This window comes from Sparus aurata, chromosome 4 (assembly GCF_900880675.1).
Source record: "Sparus aurata chromosome 4, fSpaAur1.1, whole genome shotgun sequence".
NCBI classification, from domain to species: Eukaryota; Metazoa; Chordata; class Actinopteri; order Spariformes; family Sparidae; genus Sparus; species Sparus aurata.
The window spans coordinates 37,283,385-37,293,326 of NC_044190.1; the positions used below are offsets into that span (position 1 = coordinate 37,283,385).

A 9,942-nucleotide genomic window follows, 5' to 3' on the forward strand; every position below is an offset into this window, starting at 1 on the left:
TTTATCACCCATTGAATCAACTTTTTAAAGATCAAAGTCTGTAAAGAAATGAGACGGTCGCAACGATTTGAGGATGCAGAGGCTTTACGTTAATATCCTACAGAAGATCCCTGCATTCAAAAAAATATCACTCTGGTTATTAACTGGACAGATTTTTAAAAGTGGTCTGAATCGGAGCAGCAGAGCAGGAACAGCAGCGAGCTGGTGAGAAGTCAACTCAAGCAGTACAAAGCAAACAACGAGGTAGGCAACGTTTAAATGATTTCAGATTTTATTACAAAACTACGACGACCGAGCTTCTGCTGTCAGGACCCCTAGACTTTGGATCGATCTACCTGTCTGACAACCTGAGATTCGTGTTTACGACGTTGGTGTCGGGGAGCCAAATCACTCTAAATGCCAATCTTTATATAATGTTGCTTTAATGCCCTTGGTCCTGAGTAGCTCCCTATTCATTTTGCTATCTGGGCTCCCGGTCTAGCAACACATGTGAGCGAGGGAGGTGCAGGTAAATGCAATCAGTCCTCTAGAACTGAACAAAGGTTTCGTTTCACGCTCCAAATCACCGCGGCTCCATGCTGGCCAAGTGCAAGTTTGAAGATATCGAATCAATCGCTCAATAATTTAGGGAGAGAGGATTCAGAGGCTTCGACAAGGTTTTTATTTAAAGCGTACGGACACCTTATACATGGACCTGCATTTCTATGTGCATGTCTTTAAAGCCTGATGTGAAAAATGTTCTAAAAAGAAGATCAGCACACCAGAAGCTGTTTCACTGCCAGACTCTATACCTGCATAACAAACACTGAGTACTCGAAGGTTTTTTGTTTTTTTTTCCTAAACCTGCCAGGAGACATGGTGTATTTGAGTCTTTTTCTATTCTCAGGGAGAAAATTGATGTCTGAGGAGTCTGCCAACAGGGAAGCTAGGACGGGAGGGGGAGGTTGGTCGGCGAGGAGGGGATAGTGAGGAGAGATGGAAGGTGAAGGACGGAGTGTCAGATCATGTAAAGGACATGTCAGAGTGAGGTGGGAAGGTGACGGAGGAGGGTGAGGAGCACATGTGTTCAGAGAGGAACTGAGCAATATCTGTCTTCCACTGGGTGTCATTACAGACCGGGAGCCTCTGATCGGCGGCTTTAAAGCCTCCACAGGCCGTGATCACACCGTAATGACACAAGTGATAAAACACATCATTTTCTGCTCCCTTTCACAGCCTCCAACCTCCAACCTTCGCCTCTGTGGCGACATTTTTGTCTGTTGATTCTTTAATGAGGACGCAGAAACTGGAGGATATGCTCGACTTCAAAGGAAGCCGGCTGAAGTGCTTTTTTAAGGCGATCTATTATTTCTTGCCGAGTTTCTCAAGCGAGAGTCGATACGAGAGGCTGCACTGAGACGATGTGGTGCTCTGGGCTAAATGCTAACACATGTTGGTTTAGAGCCTACGAATGCTAACATCCACGGGTTAAAGGTGCACGTTGTAGTTTTGGGGGAAGAGATTTTAATGGGAGGAGAAAGATCTTCATCGACTGATTTATTTCCCTGCCTGAACAAACTAAACGGACAAACTCTCTTTGTCTTCATGACGGAATAAACTGAATAAACAAACTGACCTTAAAGGAAAACAGAATTTCATTTCTGTTTCACTTTGTTTATATGTTGTTATGACTCGCTCCTGTCTTTTGTTGTTTTTACCTCTCCTCTCGTTTCTGATCCCCTCTCTCTGTCCTTGTGGGTTCGTCCTCCACCCTGATTACTTTCCCCTTTTCCCCCTGTGTGTGTATATATAGTTCCTGTGTTTCCCCTGTTCGCTGCCAGTTCGTCTTTTGTCTCCGTGCATAGCGTCCAAGCCTTTGTTCTTAGTGTTTTGAAGTATTCCTGTTTTTTGCCTCGACCTCGTCTCTGCCTAACCTCCCGTGTACCGAACCTGTTCTCAGTAAAGACTTTTACTTTGCCTAACTCTGTGTCGAGTCGTGTTTATGAGTCCATACCATTGTCGTCAAGTGATCGTGATATATGTGGCGGACCCTGCCACCTTTCCAGCTTCACACAGTGTTCTGGGACCTGGTTTACAGGTAGCGTTGCAAAACAAGTTTTAGGCGAGACTTTTAAGTCGCTCAGTGTTGCATACAGCTGAGGAAAACAGAATTTAAAACAGGATTTTTTACCAAATGTACTTGTGAACGCTTTGAGTGGGTGTGCAGTAGGTGGAGGTCCGGGTGGATGGATGGGTCAACAGAACTTTGCACTTTAACAAACAGCATCCTTGCCCGTCTGACACACGACCACACTCTCTCCCTATAACCCCGATACAGCTGTCTTTATGCTTTAACCCGACTGAATCTCAGCGTTCTCAGATTAGAAAACCGTTTTCCTTTTGTAACAGAGATCTGGATGTCGTCTGTCATCGTCACATCAGAAAACGTTTTTTTTTTTCATGGCTCGTTCTGAGAGTGTTGTTATTTAATTTACAGGACTTTTATTGATTATCGGCTGTCACGCAGGATGATATACAGGCAACGACCCGCAAATCAATTTAGTAGTTTATGAATCTATTTTTGCAGAGGCAGGCTTGATGTAAGTGAAACAAAGAGAGTGCGAGGTGGTGATTTTTTTTTTGCTCACACCATTAAGAAAATTCTGCCTTGTTAGCTTTACATGTGAGGAGAGATGTGGCGGTAAACAACAATGCAAGAGGCACCGAATGCCTCATTAAATCAGAACAAATCTCCAACCCCGTGTGTGTGTGTGTGTGTGTGTGTGTGTGTGTGTGTGTGTGTGTGTGTGAGACCATGTGTTTCTATAGCTGGGTATATGTGAGTGTGTGTGGGTGTCAGAGCGAGGATGAAGAGAGGTGGCTGGTGCTGGCTGGATCTGGTGCTTGATCTGCAACACAGCCTGTCTGCTCACACAACACACACTCTATAATTGGACTCAGAGGAGCGAGGAGATCCGCCCGCAGGCTTCGGATTATGCTGATATATGGCATATATTGCCATCCTAACATCCCTATCTCATATCTGGCTCTATTGTAGGCCTGCGTTTAGTACACTGGCAAAGTAAAATAAGGGCACAATAGAAAGGCTGTCTGGAAGGGGACCAGAGCATCAGGGGCGAGCGTCATGACACGACACGCGAATCTGCTTCAAGTGTGTCGTGTTTTAATCTCCAGAAGCATTTTCACATCAAACATTAGATCACTGCTGTTGGGGGCCCACAACCCCCACAACCGCTCATTTATCACAGGCCTTTGATTTGGATCAGAGCTCAAAATTAAAACTGCAACAAAACGCTTGGGAGCATTTGGGGAAACACCCGTAAAAATGATCGCATGGCTGAGAAAAGGGTAACGGAGGCTCGGTGATGCCGATGTTGCTCGTGGGCGTATTTCAGTTCACGTCAATGAAATTTGTAAACTGTACACGTGACATATATTGCATGTCAGGCTCCCTCCTCTGTGGCTCTCCCTGATGTTTCTTCCATCTTTTTTTATTCCCTGTTCAAATTCTTTTTGTTTGGTTCTTCCTGACTCGACCGGAGGGACTTGATTGGAGGCAATGCGATCATGATTTTGGGCTATAAACAAAAATGATTTGCCCTCCATTTATTTACAGTCTTCTCCACGCAGGTCAGTGCTTCCTCCGCTCTTTTCTAATCACCTGTGCAGCTGTTGTTCATAAAACCTCATGACTTCATAGCGAATAGCCTCGATGACCTGCAGGAAGAGCTTCTGCTGTGTGTGTCTGCCCTTCTCTGACGAGTAAACCCGATAAAAAACACAATCACGAACCGCAGTGGCACTGTTATTTATAGATTACCAGTGTGTTTTAGTCAGTTTCACTTGCAGCGGGCAGAGAAAATATAATAGACGGCGAAGCGATCGCTGCAGATTGTGAGTCGCCCACGGAGCTCTGCACAGTTGGTTAACATGAGCACCGAGAGGAAACGGCTTCTGTGCGCTCCCGGTGCCTCCACCTCCTGGACATGTTGGCAGTGTTTGTTTCTGCAAACCATAGACACGTTTCAACGCTGTGTTTATGCTCTGGTTAGGTTAAGGCACAAAAAACCTTAGTTAAGGTTAAGGTGAGGAAAAGATTAGTTCGGTCTGAGGTCTCCTTCAAAATATCAAGTGGCGTAAAGGTGTTAAAAACACAGTCTCAACGAAGGTAGAAGGTGATGTATTCATCATTATACAACATAATAAGTGAATGTTTGCAAACTCCTTCATGTTGCACAAATAATATATACCGTAAATATACATAAACACGTGGTGCATCTTTTGAATCTGTGTCAGGGTGAATGTGAACAGCAGGAACAAGATGGCGACGATGATGTGGTCGGCATCTTCATATCAAAATTTCAACATCTGGGAAACACTGAAGCACCAAGCATCGATGTTGTAAACACAGAGTCCACCTCTCCTCGTCCAGCTGCAGATCACGCTCCACCTGTCGACAGCTTGATCCGAGATGTTGTGTTCTCTGTGGAAGCAACGGTCTCTGTTTTCACGTTGTTTTTGCAGCCTGAATCCCATTTTATCCATTTCCTTTCCTTAAACCAAACTGGATTAGCATGGCGCTTATCTCAACTTTCTTTACTCCCTGGGGCGAACCGACTGATCAAGATGGTCGGGCTGTGAAGGTCGCAAAGTCTGCTGCTCTCAATCCAAATCACCTGCTTTCTTCAAATCAAATCAAATCAACCTTTATTTATATGGCGCTTTTCATACAGAAAAGTATCGCAAAGTGCCTTACAGAGATGTACAGAAAAAGAGAAACATCAAATAAAATCAGGAGAAGAAAGTTAAAAGAACCCAACCCTCCCACCCCCACAGTCATGCACAGAGACATACACAAATATGTATACGTTCATACACACATTCACACATACACACACAGCCACGCTGACACACAGACACACACACTCACACCTACACAAACACTAGCTGTCACTACAGAGACATGGCCGGGCAGCGAGACCTGAGGTACAGAGGAGGCTAGAGGAAGCTACCTTTGGGGGGCCAACCACACTGGGAGAGATCCCAGTCCAAGGTCGCAGGGAGCACCGCCACAGAGACCACCCCAACCCGGGCAGACAGGAGGCTCCGCACCAAGGTGCAGAGCCCTCTAGTCGCCCGGGCCGGAACTGTCCACGGGACAGCACCCCCCGAGGCCAGACCAGAGACAACTCCCAATCTGGCAGGCCCCCTGAGGAAACACTGGAGATTAAAAACTGTTGCCTAAAACAGTAAAGGGTTAAAATATGGAGGCTAAAAACATGGACTAGAACATAAAAGCATAAGAGCATAAGACATGAGAGGCCATAAAAAATAAAAGCATGAAGGCTAAAACACAGAGATTAAAACAGTAAAAAAGGATAAAAAGTGCTCTGATTAGCACTGTCTAAAAGAAATCAAAAAGAGTTAAGATTTCAATTAAAAGCCTGGTTAAAAAGATGGGTCTTAAGCCTCTTTTTAAAAACCTCAGCAGTCTCCGCGACCCTGAGGCTCTCCGGCAGGCTGTTCCACAGTCGGGGCCCATAACAACTGAAAGCCGCCTCCCCGTGCTTTTTCTTCTCCAACGATGATGACAGTATTTCCACCACGGGCAGCAAGTGTTAAAGCAATAAACCCAAGAAAATGACAGATAAAAGAACAAAAATGCAGCATAATTTCTAGGAGCTGGTGGCAGCTGCATCGTCATGTGCTGCCCTTACCAATGCATCTCATATTGTAATAACTATTTATCGCTGTGACAACCGTCCCCTCAACCTTCTGACATGACTAAACACAATGTGAACCTGATATGAGATGCACTGTGGAAATGTCAGTGTGGTATGTATGACACACAAGTGTGACTGTTATCGGTGGTTTGCAGAAACATTAACATTTTATTCTGGTGTCTGAGCTGGTTCGACAGCAAGAGTCCAGTCTGATATTTAATCCACATTTAATCCTGAAAACAAAGATATCAGCTTCGTTTTCGTAAACATTCATTGTATTGTATTCTCTTTATCACACCTGATATATTATGAACAGATTAGACTCTGTGTCCTTGTCTAATCAGCGCCCTTGTCTAACGACGTGATGCTCATGTTTGAGTGGATTCACGGGACAATCCGAACGCACCAGGTGTCTGATGTCTGGGCAGCTCGCTCGCCGTCATGTGCGGCCTTTTCATTTAAAATTCAACTCGTGCGTTCGTTTTTTGTCCATTAATTTGTTTAGAGTGAATGGCTGTGTGTGTGTGTTGTGTGTGTGTGTTGTGTGTTGTGGTTGAGTAGCTTTGCTCAGTGCTCAGGCTTTGTTATGGGATTCACAGTGTTGCCATAGAAGAGAGCACAATTCATTTGAGCTCATTATGCGGCTGACTGTGAAGCTGTCATTAGCGGCGTCTCAGATGGAGGTAATGAGGGGAGAGTTTCTCCTCTGCGGAGCTCTTAAAAACCTGCGGGGGGGTGGAGGTGTTGACACACAAAAGGCTTACCTCGGGACCAAACGGATATATAAGGTTTGGATCTGAAGATACACTCATAAATACAACAAACATAAACACTGACGCCTGCTCCCTAAAGCAGGAGACAAAAAAAGCATCTAAAACCTGTAGTGTAACCTGAGTAAATATATTGCTCATTATACAGCTGAAGAATTTTGCATTTTTCTTTTTGTTTACTTTCTTTTGGTTGTTGCTTATTAACCGGCCAAACATCAACAACCAGGAGGAGAAAGTATTTAAGTCATTTCAGTTTTCTGCTACCTCACACACATTTAAACGAACGCTAAACTCAGAGAATTTGATCCCAAATATAAACTACCTGAAAGAAATCCTGTTTACATGCTGATTAAGTTAATCAGAAGGGGAGCAGTCGTCATGATCGTCTACTGTGCCTCGTTTTAAGCTGACGACAGTGTCCCTCCAACCTCACTCAGCTCAGATTTATAAAACAGACAATAAGGGACAAACTAAACGTAAAAACATCTGATTATGTAGAAACAAGTGTGGCAGGTTGAGAGAAGTTTAATAGAATAAAAACAGTGAAATATGACTTCTTCATGAAACACCTCCTGGATTCAGTGAACCCAACAGTCTGGTGATGAGAAGCCACAGCGAAGTCGCCCGGAATGAAGATGTTTTCTAATTTCACGGCAGGTGTTTCACATTTGGCAGATTATTGGAAACACCTGCTGCGATATTTCCCGACGTGAAGTGCGACGGTGATTCCTCCGCCTGGTTTAGAGCTGATTTACTATTTAACGAAGGCTCCCACTGCAAGAATTGCCGACTTTGTGTTTGTTCCTTTATGCGTGAAGATCAATTTAGATGCCTTGGAGTCCTGATGACCAGCCAGTCAATAGCTGCTGGTCCAGGAGCCGAGGCTCAGCAGCTTTAGAGCTCCTGTCAGCTCTGATCAGTGTGATGGAGCAGAACGCTGGAGAACAGGGCAGCAGTGTGACACACGGGTTACTGCAGCATCAGAAAAACCAATATGTATCTTTTCTGAGTCTCAGCTCGAGCGTATATATCGCAGGTCTCCTGGGAAACCCCCTTTTTTTTAAACTCCAGTCTGGATGATCTTCACATAATATCAGCTGAAGGATGAAAAAACTATATGATGAACTTGAACAAGACTGAAGCGCCGTCCACACCGAGAATGATGAACCATGAGACTTACCATGAATATATAGTTTTTAAAAAACAACGACAAAACAACAGAAAAACCGACAGCCAAACAGGATCCATCCAGATTTACAGGGCCATTAATAGATAGTAGATAGATAGATAGATCTATCTATATAGATGTGGATGATATGAGATGAACAAATATGTAATTGCTTTTGACACAGAAGATGATTCATATTATTTTTATGGCAATTCTGTTTGACAATTTAAAAGATATTATTTTAACTTGAGGAAGTCACAGCTGAGAGGCGTCATTTTCAGTTGTTTTCTGAACACAGCTGAATGCAAAACATTAGGAAAATACACAATAAACAAATTACTTTTCAATGATAGTGAAGTGTTTAATAGTTGATAGACACCAGCCTCTTCCATTGTATAATGCCCAGCCGTCCTTCTGCAAAGTATGACTCATTCAATGATAGTAACTAGTTATTAAATACATTGCCCAATGTAGTTGCAGTTGACCCATGCATCCAGTGTTTTGAGCAAAGCTAAACACTTTTTATTGACTACACAGAGATAAAACTGACCTTTCAATCAAGTTTTGAATAAGAAAACACATAAGTTCCCTAAAATGCTGATTTAAGGTGTGATTTCATGGTTTTAAGCATTTATCTGATGTTGGTCAACCTGGATTTTCAGAGGCGGACATACCATTACACCAAAGGACGGTTGTTGCCTTGGCTACCAATGGCCCCATAAAAGGCCTCATAAACTTATAGTTAAGAATGTTTTATTTTACTTTTTGTTAAGTAATTCTATTGTTCTGAATATTAATGAGTTAAAATGGTATAACAATGCTTAATCCATTATGAGAGTCCCCCCCCCCCCCCCCCATAAATTGGAATATTCCAAGGTACTGCGCATGTGCACGTTATTCGGGAAAACGGCAACAAAACAAACGGTGTGGAAACGAACATAAAGCAGAAGTTAAACGGAGGAAGGAAAACAGAAAGTTTGTGGCAAAACTACTGAATGTGACTAATTTTTTCACGGCCGCCATTTCTGATGACAACATTACCGAAGAGCAGTAAGAAGCAGGCGCTCCTTGAGCTAGCACTAGCGGTGCTAACAGCGAGCTAACTGCCGCTGTCAGCTCAGGTAACGTTAGAGGTGCTGATGCAGCAGGATGCTTCAACTGGAGACCATGAACGAGCTGCTGCCTTCACTGTCCATCAGCCAGGACGACCAGTGAGTATCACAGCTGTCATAATGTGAAGTACAATGAATATTTATCAATACTCAGATCCTTTACTGAAGTAAATACGAGACTGTGTGAGAAAACAATCCATTCAACGCATTTTATAGTAAAGTATGAAAAGTAAAAGTACTCATCATGCAGTAAAATGTTCCCTGTCAGTGGTTATATCTGATGTATTAATTAATCTGTGTATTAATATCACTGCTGCATTAATGTGTCTGTGTCAGTTTTCTGCTGTAGATGTTTTTCAGTTTTATGACGATGCATTTTCCAGCTAATCTGAGAGGGTTTTTAAAGAGACGATTCAGCTGAAGAAGAAGGAGAATTCTTTAAACCATTAACAGAACATCTGATCCTTCAGTTTATCACAAACATTTATAGTCAAAATCGTCATTTGGAGATAAATACTCATGTTACAAGTAATTAAAGCTGCTGGATAAATGTGAAACTGAAACACTCAAGTAAAGTACTTGGGGAAATGTACTTAGTTACCTTACGCCACTGGGTAAAAGCTTTATACTGTGTTTTGTGTGTGTGTGTGTGTGTGTGTGTGTATAGAACCGTCTCCTGACCGGACCTGCTTGCTGCTGCCCAAATTTGAGAAGCTGTGTGAAGGTAAATTCACCTTATTTATCACACATACAGTCATACAAGTTAAACTTAAAAAGTGAAATGAGTTCTCTATATTCAGCCCAAGTTTTGTTGTGTTCTTCAGAAATGCAATTCCAGTTGTTTGGAAAGTAGAGGGCGCCGTGCCCGTGTTCGCCCGAGGCTGCAAAATGACTAAATCCGCCCCTGTTGTTCTTACTCGTGGATCCAAACAAGCTTATGAAAAAAAAGGAAGAAAAAAATCACCCCCTTGTTTTGCTTTTGCTGCCAACAAACCGATGTCGGTATTTAGCAGTGTTTATATAATCTGCAGTGTTCCTCTTGTACTATTCTGGCAAAGTAAAGCAACACTCAGATGCACCGTGCGCTGTGTGGTGTTCTGTCTTTGTTACCATTAATTCACATGGTAACATGTCGGCAGAGAGCCAGCCTATCAGAGAGCCTCTGGAGA

At 43.2% G+C, this 9,942-nt stretch overlaps 1 long non-coding RNA gene across 1 annotated transcript; it reads left to right on the forward strand.

Moving 5' to 3' along the window:
• The first annotated feature begins 8,568 nt into the window (after nt 1-8,568).
• LOC115579737 (uncharacterized) lies at nt 8,569-9,728 on the forward strand. The gene is made up of 3 exons (XR_003983718.1): nt 8,569-8,872; nt 9,441-9,497; nt 9,598-9,728. It is a non-coding gene; the product is annotated as an uncharacterized LOC115579737 (long non-coding RNA).
• Nucleotides 9,729-9,942: the final 214 nt, after the last annotated feature.